The sequence below is a fragment of the Chelonia mydas genome, chromosome 9 (genome assembly GCF_015237465.2).
Source record: "Chelonia mydas isolate rCheMyd1 chromosome 9, rCheMyd1.pri.v2, whole genome shotgun sequence".
NCBI classification, from domain to species: Eukaryota; Metazoa; Chordata; order Testudines; family Cheloniidae; genus Chelonia; species Chelonia mydas.
The window spans coordinates 75,964,581-75,978,516 of NC_057855.1; the positions used below are offsets into that span (position 1 = coordinate 75,964,581).

Below are 13,936 nucleotides of genomic sequence, written 5' to 3' on the forward strand. Positions count from 1 at the left end.
GGCTTAGAACTCTTCTCAATAGTGTCTCTGATGCTCTGGGTGCAGGTACCCAACTCAGTACCAAGTCTGTCTTAGATGACTGGCTTCTCTTCACTGCTGAAGTACCGACATCACTCGGAGCCTGCATGGAACTCCCCTTGGGACCTGAGGTCTATGTAGCCTTCTTGTATTTTGGCAACTTCTTGGGAATGTACTCCTTACCTCATTCTCCTTAGAAGAAGATGTTGTTGAGGACTTCAATACCATAGATGTACTCGATCCTGCAGTATTGCCTACATCTCTAGTGGTTGCCAGTGACAGATTTTGACATGGACGGGGCACTAGTGGTACTGGGAGATCTATGTAGAGGGGGTTCTCTCCCCCTGAATCTGAAGCCGATTGTAAAGCTTACTCCATCTCCCTATTTTTCTGAGATCTACCCTTGAAGGACATGCAGATATTGCACTTACTGGGGATACAAGTATCACCCAAACTGGAAGCACTTGGAAAGCCAGTCACTGATTGGAGTAGCTTCATGGCAGGACAGGCACCGGGAAGCCTGGCATTCCTGAGTCAAATAAAAAAATCTCTAGAAAGGGAAGTTTGTAACAACTATCAACAAATTTTATCCATAAAAAAAGTTATTCTATTTTCTTTTTAAGAAAAAAGAAAAAAAAAAAAGACCAAAGGGAACACCTGTTCCAACAACTATAAACACTATAAGGTAACTAACTATATGCTAATTAACATACATTGCTGAAATATTGGAGAGAACAGGCCTGCGGAGATTCCGTCTCAGGCTGAAGGTGGTTGAGAAGGAACTGTGGGTGGTTAGTCCATGCAGCCCTATATAGCCTCAGTGTGGGGCATGAGGACGTGTGGAGTGCATGCATGGGCTGAATGGGCACCGCTACCAAAAATCTCCGATCAAAGGTGCAGGCACCCCTGATGTGGAGCACCCACAGGGACACTACTCAAAGAACTCTGGTTCAGAGAAACACACAATGTAATAATTATAAATGTACAGCAAATACTGCACAATTCCCAGAGTCCCCAAAACTTCAGGGCCAGAGAACAGTCCAGCACAACGGATTACTGTGGCTGACCATTAAAGTGCTCTTTCAAGGCCTCCTTTAACTGCATAGCTTCATGTTGAGCTCTTGTAATGGCCCTTGTGTCTGGCTGCTTACAGTCAGAGAACATAAGAATAAGAACAGAGAAGGGGAACAAAAATGATTAAGGGTATGAAACAGCTTCCATAGGAGGAGCAATTAAAAAGACGGACTATTCAGCTTCATAAAGAAACGACTGAAGAGGGACATGATACAGGCCTATAAAATCATGAATGGTATGGAGAAAGTGAGTGTTATTTATCCTTTCACAGAACACGTGAACCAGAGAACATCCAATGAAATTAATAGGCAGCAGGTTTAAAATAAACATAAGGAAGTATTTCTTCACACAATATTTCTTCAACCTGTGAAACTGGTTGCCAGGGGATGTTGTGAAGGCCAAAATATAACTGAGTTAAAAAAAAGAATTCTATAAGTTCATGGAAGATAGGGCCATCAATGGTTATCAGTCAAGATGGTAAGGAATGCAACCAGATGGTATGGGTGTTTCTTAACTTCTGACTGCTAGAAGATGGGACTAGAAGACAGGGGATAGATCATTCAATAAATTGTCATGTTCTGTTCATTCCCTCTGAAGCATCTGGCATTGGCCACTATTGGAAGACAAAATACTGGGCTAGAGGAACCACTGGTCTGACCCAGTATGGTCATTCCTATGTTCAGTCTGCACCTGCTGAGCTGGTAGTTGAATCCTTGCTTGGTGCTTTCAAGGTGGCTGGTGTATGGCTTCATCATCCAGGGGAACAAGGTATAGGCAGAGTCCACCAGAATCACTACTGGCATTTTAATATCGCAAGTGGTAATCTGCCCACATCTACTATGTATGTTTACTAGTGAAGCGGAACTCCACTGGTCTGGAGTTTTGTGGAAGTGTATGAAGGGGATTTATCACAGCCCTTAAAAGAAACCCAATGGCAAAGCATTTTATGGAATGTTAAAAATGGCTCTGTGGATCTCAGGCTACGCTTGTTACAGAAAAGATGCTGTTCAAAATGTTTTGGATGTCACAGAGCTTGTGCAAGATGGGAGCCTTGCCCTCTCCACATGCAATGGCACTGTCCAGCAATCAGGCAGCTGCGGAAAGAGGTGGACACTAGAGTGAAAATACTGCTTGGCTTTAGCAACCAAACCTCAGCTGAAAATTATATCCTAGGTTACATACCTACAATGCTGGGTTTAACCCCACCACAAAGACTGAAGGCCACAATGATTACCAAGTGCATGGTTTTACAAAAATGGAGGAGTAGGCTTGTGCCCAGAATAGAGTACTGGTATTTGGACCTATCTGAGGCCTGGTCTACACTATGAGTTTATGTCGGATTTAGCAGCGTTAAATCCGAATTAACCCTGCACCCGTCCACACAATGAAGCCATTTTTATTTATTTATTTTTACATAAAGGGCTCTTAAAACCGATTTCTGTACTCCTCCCCGATGAGGGGATTAGCGCTGAAATTGACATCGCCGTTTCGAATTAGGGTTAGTGTGGACGCAATTCGAAGGTATTGGCCTCCGGGAGCTATCCCACAGTGCACCATTGTGACCGCTCTGGACGGCACTCTGAACTTGGATGCACAGGCCAGGTGTACAGCAAAAGCCCTGGGAACTTTTGAATCTCATTTCCTGTTTGACCAGGCGAGCTCATCAGCAGAGGTGACCATGCAGAGCTCATCAGCACAGGTAACCAGGCAGTCCCAGAATCGAAAAAGAGCTCCAGCATGGACCGAACAGGAGGTACTGGATCTGATCGCTGTATGGAGAGAGGAATCCGTGCTATCAGAACTACATTCCAAAAGACAAAATGCCAAAACATTTCAAAAAATCTCAGAGGCCATGAGGGACAGAGGCTATATCAGGGACGCAACACAGTGCCGCGTGAAACTTAAGGAGCTCAGACAAGCGTACCAGAAAACCAAAGAATCAAACAGATGCTTCGGGACAGAACCCCAGACATGCCGCTTCTACGCTGAGCTGCATGCAATTCTCGGGGGGGGCCGTCACCACTACCCCACCCCTGTCCGTGGACTCCGATGATGGGGTACTCTCTGCCATGCCTGAGGATTTTGCAGATGGGGAAGATGAGGAGGAAGAGGAGGAGGAGCTTGGGGAGAGCACACAGCACACCGTTCTCCCGGACAGCCAGGATCTTTTTTCTCACCCTGACTGAAATACCCTCCCAACCCAACGAAGCTGGAGAAGGGACCTCAGGTGAGTGTACCTTTTAAAATATAATACACGCTATAAAAGCAAGCGTTTTTTAATGATTAAGTAGCCTTGAGGACTTGGGATGCCTTCATGGCTAGTACAGCTACTGGAAAAGTCTGTTAACGTGTCTGGGGATGGACTGGAAATCCTCCAGGGACATCTCCATGAAGCTCTCCTGAAGGTACTCTAAAAGCCTTTGCAGAAGGTTTCTGGGGAGAGCAGCCTTATTCCATCCTCCATGGTATGACACTTTACCACACCACGCTAGTAGCAAGTAATCTGGTATCATTGCATGACAAAGCCTGGCAGCATATGGTCCTGGTGTTTGCTGGCATTCAAGCAACATCCGTTCTTTATCTCTCTGTGTTATTCTCAGGAGAGTGATATCGTTCATGGTAACCTGGTTGAAATAGGGGAATTTAATTAAGGGAACATTCAGAGGTGCCTGTTCCTATTGGGCTGTTTGCCTGTGGCTGAAAAGAAATCCTCCCCGCAGTTAGCCACACGGTAGGGGGGAGGAGATATTGGCGCTGAGCTGTTCACGTTTGGCTAGCAGGGATCTTCCCTGATACCAGCGAGGCGGTGTGGGGAGGGGGAAAGCGATCATCCCAGAGAATTGGATGGGGGGAGGGGGTTAGTTTGGTTTCTGCTGCTGCACATTAAGAGGAAAACCGCGGCACTAAATGGCCAACTCAACGGGCTTTGCTTGGTATGGGAAAGGAGGGCGCTGCTGTTCTGAAGGTTGCAGAAGCCGAAAGACTATGGCTTACCATGGCCGCCTGCAAGCCGAATTCTGTTGCCCAGCACTGCGTGTGTGATCTCTAACACCAAAGCTGCAGGCACTCAATATAAGATGCAAAATGCGACCTTGTACCAAAATCACATGTGCTATGTAATGTGAATAAGTGTTGTTCACCGTGAAAGAGTATAGCCATTGTTCTGTAAAATGTATCTTTTTAAATACTTCACTCCCGTTTTTTCCTCCAGCAGCTGCAAATGTTTCAAGCCTCCCTCCTCCTTCCCAAATCCAAAGGCTGGGACTCCCAACCCCGGCTGGTTGAATAGCAGGAAAATATATTTGTCAAATATATCATTTGACAATTTTCACCAGTATTTATCAGTGACTTATATTTGACTAGCTATAGATCTGGTTGAACACTAGTACTGTGCACACCTACTCCAGTCTCCGGCCCCAGTGGTAGCCCAGTGGAGGTTGTGCCTCGTGGGGACTGGTCTGGGCGGGGCTAGTGCTGGGGCAGAAACCAGGGCAGCAGCGCGTGGTGCCAACAGGAGGGGGATGCACCTGGGCTGACGAAGACCAAGCTGGGGTCAGGAGGGGTGTGCGGAGCTCGAGCCTCAGCGGGGCCCCCTTCCGCTCCATGGGCATGGCCCACAGCCTTCGTGTCTCAGGTGCTTTCTGAGCAGTAAGGAGGGTGGGCAGGGGTGGTCTCCCCAGGACACCTGATCACTCCTGCGCCCCCTCCTGTCACCCCCCATCATTGCCCGCCCACCCACCCAAAAACCAGGGCCCACCCAGTTTTCCTGTCTTAGCTATGCCACTGAATCAGGTAATATGCCTATTGAATCTATAGGCTCAACATATGCTCCTCCAGGCCACAGTTCATTAAGGTGCTTAAGCAGGTTCCTGGACTTCAATGGGGCTCTTACATGATGCAGATTAACCATGTGCTAAGGTACCCCACTGAATCAGGGCCATAACACTAATTATACTTTGCTAATGATAAAAGTTAAGGAATTTACTGAACTGTCTGGCTTCAGAACTTTCACAAGTGTTAAAGATTTACAGATGATGCTATTTATTTAATTTAATTTGTTCCATGAAGAGAATCTCATGGCAATGGAAGGTAAGTCCAACAAATTCTAAATAAGAACATAATAAAAACAAAGCAAAACTGAGTTTTGATTGGAGAAAGAGAAGAGAAAAAGCTGGCAACACAAACAAAATGATTTCCTCAAAGAGCCCCTCACCTCGTTATCTCCATTCCTCTTTCTTGGGCAAAAGAGGAATAAAATGGATAATAAACTGAAGTGCACTGAAGCCAAAAAAGAAAGGACAGGCAAACTTCATCGGTAAATTCTTTCCAGAAAACTGGTTTGTCAGAGTCATTAACATTCCAGCAACAGAAGCATTTTATATCATAATTCACGAATTCTTATGGAAGTAAAATGACATGTCAAATTAATACTACAGAATTACATTTTGAAGTGACAACACAATGTCTTTCAAGTTGGATTTTATCCCTCTTAATAATTCTAGTTGCATACGCTTTATTTTCCAACTTATTGTTATTACAATAAATATATAATTGATTAATTACCATCTTTCAACTGAAGGAAATTTTCAGTTATCAACTCTCAAAATTAAGGGTTATTGACAGTGTACTGATGACAGTAAATGTTAATGACAGTTTATTATGAATTAGAGGAAAAAGACAAGAGTAACATTTTCAAAAGCATCTACATTTCATTGAGTTTCAGTGGAGGCTAGACTCTAAAGGAGAACCAGTTGCAAAACTTTTGTCTGAGCATTTTTTTCATTAGAAAAAAAAATTTCAATTTTTTTTTCCGAAAATTGTATCAATTTTGACAAATATTCCACAGGGGGGAAAAAAAAATCACATCTAAACAAATCATTTTTAGTGATGGAAAATTTCAAAATTTCATACTACAATTTCAAAAATTCATTTTGCTTTTTTATTTTTACATTACTTTTATTATTTTTACATTATTTTATGAAGTCAGTAGTAATGGTGCATCATATGCACAACTCATTCCAATTTGGAATGATAAATTTTGAAATGTTGAAATTTCCCATCAAATGGAAATTCTGAGTTTTGTACAGCTCTACTTCTAAGGTACTTATGAAAAATGGGACTTAGGTTCCCACTTGAAGACTCATCAAATTGAAAAAGTGAGTTAATAGCAGTTTCATGTACTAAATCTGTCCCATCAACTTTCATGAAATATCCACACAAACATGTGGAAATGTACTTGGTTAAACAGGGGAAACACTGCAACTGATCATAAGAAGTGTTGTCAAATACACAAAGTAAACATTGAGAAAAAAGTATTTTCTTTAATTTTTAGTTATAATTTTATTATTAAGGTGACAGTGTCCCTTTAAAAGACACTTACACTTGATTATCAATCACAATTTAGTGCTGTCTGACTGCACGTACCTCCACATTCTCTTCTCATGTAAAGCCCAAGGGCTCACTGGCCAAATCCATAGAACCATGATTTGAACAGCGATATAGTACTGAATTCTCCTCTAAATGGAGGTCATGTATTGGGAAAAGTAAATACATCAGTCAATAACAACTCTTTTGCACCCTTCTCATCTTCGGGAAAGGTAAGGAGGGAACAAATGAGGTGCACCTACAAGCTGTGGTGGGGAAAAGCCAGCAATTTTTCTACAATACTGGAAGTTACCCTAATTTGGCCAGCTGTCAAATGTTACAATTCATGAGGCACCTACTCTGATTTCAAAGCTCCATTGAATATAGTTTATACAAGCTTATTTTTCACTAATGCTTGGCCTAATATTTAGTAAAATCCTCTTCAGATACCAGATTTTAAAGAACATAATGCAACATCCCTTTTTAGTCACTGAACCCCAGTCTCTGTTACAGTGGTGGTAGTGGGAGGGGAAGAGTCACTTTCAGAAACTTGTAAATGCCTTCTTTGACTTTGCTGCTTATCAAGCAGGTACATGCTTTGCTGGATTAGGGTCTTTAGTGCTCTGCAGCTTGCTGAACTGAGACATATATGAAGGGAACTATAAGTATTTCTCTGGGGTGGAGAGAGGGAAAGGAAGCCATCTGGAGTCAGCAATGGTAGAACAAGCTGACTGGGGCACCTGGACAAAGGAATGAATAATAATTTTACCTCTGTGACTGAAGAAAACTATGAGAAGAACCCAAAAAGTATCTGCTAGCTCCAAACCAAAATTTACTGCAGAATAATTCCAGCTTTGGAAAAAAAGTTCAAATGGAAAACTGAAATGATTGCTCCCTGGCTGCCCACCTGACTTCTACCTCCCTTCAGCCTCTCCTCCAGCACCGGGGCTAGGGAGGCAGAGAGCCCAGGCACTTAGCCTCCCTACCTCTCCCCAGCTCCGAACGTACTGAGCATCTCAGCTTTCTGCTTCTCTAGCCCTGGAGCTGGGAGGAGGCTGAACATCCCATACTCTGCCTCTCTGGCTGCTGGGCTAAAAGGCTCTTATCAATTTCACTTTTGAAATTAACGAAAACCTTTTAGACTGGCAGCTGGGAAGTCACAAATTCTGCTTGGGTTCCCCTAATACAGAATTTTTCTTGTAATCGTGGCTGATAAAAAAAAAGTTGTATTTTTTATTTTTGTCCCATTTGGGGACAATTTTTTTTCAAAACCACAAATTTTTTTTGTGGAAAGGGCTTTTCATCTTCTGGCCAGCTCTAGCAATTTTAAATACTAAAGATATTAAAACAAAGAATAAGATTTTCACTAATATTATAAAGCTGTCCAACAAATCATTCAGATCCAGGAGAAAGACACTTCGCAACAGAAACATGAAAGGGTTCTGAAGAAACAAAAAGGTCAGGTACAGTGCAGACAGCTGCATTGCAAAATTTCCTCCATTGTCCCAGAGAGAAAAAAAAAAAGAGGGAGAGACAGAAGCCTACACTGTCCTGGAGGCTTTCCATTCTTTATTTTCTGAACTCCATAATTACACATACGATATGCAATTACCAAACCAGCTATCACTAAAGAGCCTAGCTATAGTATTCCGAGAAGCAAAGGAAGAGCTGGCAGAGAGCATAATTGAAATAAAAAAAAATCAGGATGGAATTTGAGGGTTGTGTATCTGTCTCTTCAGACTTTCGAGTCATGAGAGTTTATTTCATGTTACATATATATATATCACACCATTAGAACTATAAACAGAGTGAAAGTACAAATAACTGTGGTGAGCCAAACACATTTGAAATGGATGGAACCAATTAGCTTCAAAGACGAATAAGGGGAATGAGAACCACATGGGACGTCAATGTTCACAGTCTATATTACAACACGCACATCTGTTCCAAGCACGGCAGAGAGAGATGCTGGGGCTGGGCAAGTGGATCTTTTCACAAACACAAAAATACTTCTGACGTGAAAAAATACATTATTAGCAGCTTTGAGAGCTTCTGAGTCTCTGGGGTTTGCATCTGTTCATCTCCAGCAGGAGAAGCTGGAGATTTCAGCTGGTGCAGTCATACAGTCATGAGACTCCTCCGGTACAACATAAGACAGTCCTTTGTCTGAGCTTCCATCTTTGCTCAACATTGTTAACTTTTCTGATCTTTCAAAAGTTACAAGAAAATGCTGATATTCTTTCCTTTCACTCGGGATGGAAGGAAAAGGCCCACTGTAGTGTCAGACATTTTTAAAGTTCTGTTCTACTCTGAAAAGTAGCGAGGTACTAGGCTTGAACATTTCACATGATATCTACTAGTCCAAAGATTAATCCTTTTAACCATGGTGAAAGAGATCTGTGTTCTCACACCTTTCCAAAGCCACATCCCGCTATTTAAAGAGCGAAAACAGCTGTGTACATTTATTGTGTACTGTATCTAACATTTTATATCAGCTTATTTAATATACTTAAAATTTAACTTACTCCCAGAGCTGGTTGAATAGCAGGAAAATATATTTGTCAAATATATTATTTGACAATTTTCACCAGCATTTATCAGTGACTTATATTTGACTAGCTATAGATCTGGTTGAACACTTGAAAAAAAAAGTATTAGTTCTTCCAAATAATCTGTCAAATAAAGGGGTGGGAGGTGTAAAGGTGTTTTGACTTATGTGCACAGACTTTACACCTTTTCACTTTAACTTTGCTGAGTGTCCCTCTGTAGACAAGCCCTAAGAGATGCAGCAAAGAACTTTCGGCCCAGAAGGAGAACAGGGAAGTTAAGTTGGCTTTGTACCTTCACAGCAAACCTTTGTACGCTCCTAGTCCTGGGCTGCTCTGGGAGCTGGAGATGCCTTAGCATAACTTTAGGCAGTCCTGAGGACCTGTCCAAGTTAGGGCAGCCTCCCTGGGCTGCCCTATGGGCTGCAGCACTGTCCAGAATCTCTACAGTGCTGTGGCCTAGGCCCTGCCATGCCATCCCTGGGGCATACTCCCTATGCCAGGGTTTGTGAGGGGGGTCCTCAGAAGGCAGATTGACAGCTGTCTTCCAATACAGTTTGTGCCAGAGGAATTCTCCCCAGCCATTTACAGGGTTTTAGGGCCCTTTTATGCAATTCTAGCACTTTTATCTGGCATAAGAGGTCACAGCAAAGGTAAGGATCTCCCCTTATGTGTATTCACATAACTTACAATTGTTCCAGATTCTGGCACCCTCACTCTGACTAGTACCTTTCTCCCCAAAGAGCCCTACTGAAATTACCAGAGTAAAGTATTATTCAACATGAGCAAAATGTGAGAAACTGAGGATATTAGTGACTAAAGTTTTTTAAAAATCAACTACAAATAGAACAATACAATAAAAAACAAATACAGATGTGTGATACCTAAAGATTATATGTACATACATGATTTTGTCTCCTTTACAAGGAACTGTAAAGACATAAAACTAGCAGTGGAGGGGAGTTAAGTGGTCAGAACAAGGGACAAAGATGATTACCTGTGCCTTTAATTAATCGGTGTCTTTGTGAATATTCTGAATATATTGCTAATTTTAGAAATTTATATTCAGACAAAATCCCTCTCTCACCCCAAAAAAGTCCACTGTAATATCTTTAGCACCAGAGCAGAACCTCATAGATATAAGCAGAGGAGGAAGGAAAGCACAGATAGTATTAACACAGAGATAGACTAGATTAAATATACGTCTGTCTTATTGGGGATAAGACAAACGAAGTAAGATTCCTCCATCTGGCAAAGGCTCTCTCCAAGCCCAAGAATCTCTTCTTGACTCCCATGTTTGCTTTTTACTTTTCTCTTCTCTTCACCCTTACATCAGACCCTACAACACTGTGACCATCACATCTCACTGGGTGAGCAGAATTTAACACTTATGCTAAAACAGCTGGCTAGGTTTTTATAAAGAATTGGACAGGGCACATGGGCAGAGGATTGCAGACTCTGAACATTTCTCTCTTTTGTGAAATCATTCTACTTCAGACAGCAAGGTGCAGCTAAGCATTCAGCACATTGGTCACTTAAAATAATAATTTCCCCCCTCATTTCATCCCAAAGATGTGCTGCCAAGTTCTACCATCCAGACTGCATAACTCTGAAACACCACACGTACTAGTGGACTATGGTGCTGGCCTGTAAGGGGTGAAGTTTGTTACATCCCTCATTTTGATAGTAAAATATATACTTTATTTGACTCCCTGTGGGATAATCCATTTACTTTATTTTTAATTAAATCATCATCCAGTAAGAAAGAGAACTTGGCTGGCAAATAGTGAAAGTGACCTGAAAATATTTTCAACACAGAAGAATAGTTGACACAGTAGCAGAACGGCATATTGGTATTTTAAAGAAACTGATTTTGAACAGCTCTCTGGATCATGAGCTCTTTTAAAGCTAGTACCCCAGATTTGTTTTGAGGGGGAAAGAGGCAACAAATGGGGTGGGAATGGAGAGCCAGTGATAGTGAGAAAGAACAACAACCAGGAAAAGGCTGCTCTATAATGCAGAAACAAAAACCCCCCTGCAATTATTTACCTTCTTGTAACTGTTGTTCTTAAAGATGTGGTGTTCACGTCCATTCCAATTATGCGTGCGCGTGCCATGTGCATGGTTGTCGGAAAGTTCTTCCCTTAGCAGCTCCCGACGGGTCGGCTGTGGAGCCCCCTGGAATGGCGCCTTCTTGGTGCTCAATATATGACCCTGCCGACCTGACCCCCGCGTCAGTTCTTTCTTGCCAGATACTCCGACAGAGGGGAAGGAGGGTGGGTATTGGAATGGATGTGAACAACACATCTAGAAGAACAACAGTTAGAGAAGGTGAGCAACTGTTTTTTCTTCTTTGAGTGCTTGTTCATGTCAATTCCAATCAGGTGACTCCCAAGCTCTACCCTGGAGGTGGGGTCGGAGTCAAGGAATCGCTGATTAGAGCACTGCTTTGCTGAATGCCTCATCATCTCTGGCATGCTGGGCGATACCATAGTGAGAGGTAAATGTATGCACCGATGACCAAGTTACTGCTCTGCAGATCTCCTGCATCAGAATCTGGGTCAGGAAAGCAGCTGACGAGGTTTGTGCCCTTGTGAAATGTGCTGTAATGGCAGGGACTGGGACCTTGGCCAGCTCTTAACATGTGTGGATGCAGTCCGTGATACAGGAAGAAATGCATTGAGTAGAGACCGGGAGTCCTTTCATCTGGTCTGCCACTACCACGAAGAGCTGGTTCGACTTCCTGAATGGCTTAGTGCGCTCGATGTAGAATGCTACTGCCCGCTGAACATCCAGTGAGCGCAGTCTCTGTTCTTGGGATAGAAGACAAGCAGAAAAATTTCTTGGCTAGTATGGAATTGAGACACTACCTTGGGAAGGCAGGCTGGGTGAACTCTGAGTTGTATCTTGTCCTTGTAGAAGACCATGTAGGGTGGGTCGGAAGTTAGTCCTTTAACTCAGACACCGTCTTAGCTGATGTGATGGCGACCAGGAAGGCCACCTTCCATGACCAATAGAGAAGGGAGCAAGGCGCCAATGGTTCAAAAGGGGGCCTCATGAGTCTGGAGAGGACCAGGTTAAGGACCCATGCAGGCACAGTTTGTCGAGCCTGTGGATATAACCTTTCCAGGCCCTTGAGGAAACACCCTACCATGGGGTTGGCAAATATGGAATGTCCAGACGTTCCCGGATGGAAGGCCGAGATAGCAGCAAGGTGTACCTTAGTGGATGACGCTGTGAGGCCTTGTTGTTTCAAGTGCAGGAGATAATCTATGATGAGTGGTATAGACACCTGGAGTGAAGCTGGGTGCACCAGTAAGTGAACCTCTTCCACTTATCTAGCTAAGAGGCCCTGGTGGATGGTTTCCTGCTGCCGAGTAGGACCTCCCTTACCGGTCCTGAGCACAGGAGCTCCATCAGGTTTAACTGTGAAGCTTCCAGGCCGTGAGATGGAGGGACTAGAGGTCTGGATGGTGAAGGCGACCACGATCCTGTGTGATCAGATTGGGGTAGAGTTGTAACACAATTAGGGTGTCCACTGACCGCTTCAGAAGCATGGTGTACCAATGTTGGCGGGGCCACGCTGGGACCAGCAGGATTACCTTTGCCTTGTCTCTGTGGATCTTGAGCAGCACCTTGTGCACAAGTGGGACTGGTGGAAAGGCATACACGAGGTGGTCTCCCCAGGGTAGCAGGAATGCATCCGAGATCGAACACAGGCTGTGTTTCTGGAAGGAGCAGAACGTTGGGCACTTTCTGTTGCTCCAGGTGGCAAACAGATCGACCTGGGGAAACCCCCATGTTTGGAAGATGGAATGTATGACATCTGGACGGATGGACCACTTGTGATTGTGGAATGATCTGCTGAGGTGGTCTGTTAGTTCGTTCTCTATGCCTGGGAGATAGCCCACTCCATTCACCTGGAGGCATCCTATGCAGAACTCCCATAGGTGGAGGGCTTCCTGACAGAGGGGGGAAGGAACGGGCTCCACTCTGCTTGTTGATGTAAAACATGGCAGTGGTGTTGTCCGTCATCACTGCCACACACTGGCCTTGCAGTTGGGACTGGAAAGTCTGGCATGCAAGTTGCACCACTCTGAGCTCCCGGATATTGATATGGAGCGAGAGCTCATCCTGTGACCATATGCCCTGTGTTTGGAGATCTCCCAGATGTGCTCCCCAACCCAGCGCTGATGCATCCGTTACCAGGGACAAGGTGGGCTGTTGAAGGGGACTCCTACACACAACCAAGGGTCAAGCCACCAATGGAGGGACTCGAGTACTTGCTGTGGCACCGTGACCACTGAGTCCAGGCTGTTGCGCCCCAGGCAATAGGCCGAAGTGAGCCAAGCTTAGAGTGGTCTGAGCCTCAGTCTGGCATGCCAGACCACATAAGTGCAGGCTGCCATGTGGCCGAGAAGACTCAGGCATCCTCTTGCTGCAGTGGTCGGGTACCATCTGAGGTTTTGAATAATGTCTTTTATGGCTTGGAATCGGGTTTCTGGCAGGAATGCACTTACCTGTACTGAGTCCAGCACCGCCCCGATGAATTCTATTCTTTGGGCTGGTGATAAGGTTGACTTATTCATGTTGAGGAGGAGTCCCAGTCTCTCGAAAGTGGATCTGACTAATAGGATTTGAGACTCTACCTGCTCCCTGGAGTGCCCCCGTAGTAGCCAGTCGTCGAGGTAGGGATATACCTGCACCTGCCTCCTCCGGAGAAAGGATGCTACCACCGATGTGCACTTGGTGAACACTGGGGGGCCGTCAATAGACCGAACGGGAGGACCGTGAACTGATAATGTTTGTGGTCGACCATAAACTGTAGGAATCGTCTGTGCACAGGCTGAATGACTATGTGAAAGTATGCGTCTTTCATGTCAAGGGAAGGGTACCAGTCTCCCGGATCCAGGGAAGCGATGATTGTGCTCAGG

General features: G+C 44.2%; 1 protein-coding gene across 4 annotated transcripts in view; it reads right to left on the reverse strand.

Moving 5' to 3' along the window:
* EDA (ectodysplasin A) overlaps nt 1-13,936 on the reverse strand; it is a 183,508-nt gene that overhangs the window by 19,958 nt on the left and 149,614 nt on the right. The gene's annotated exons all lie outside the window — the stretch shown is intronic.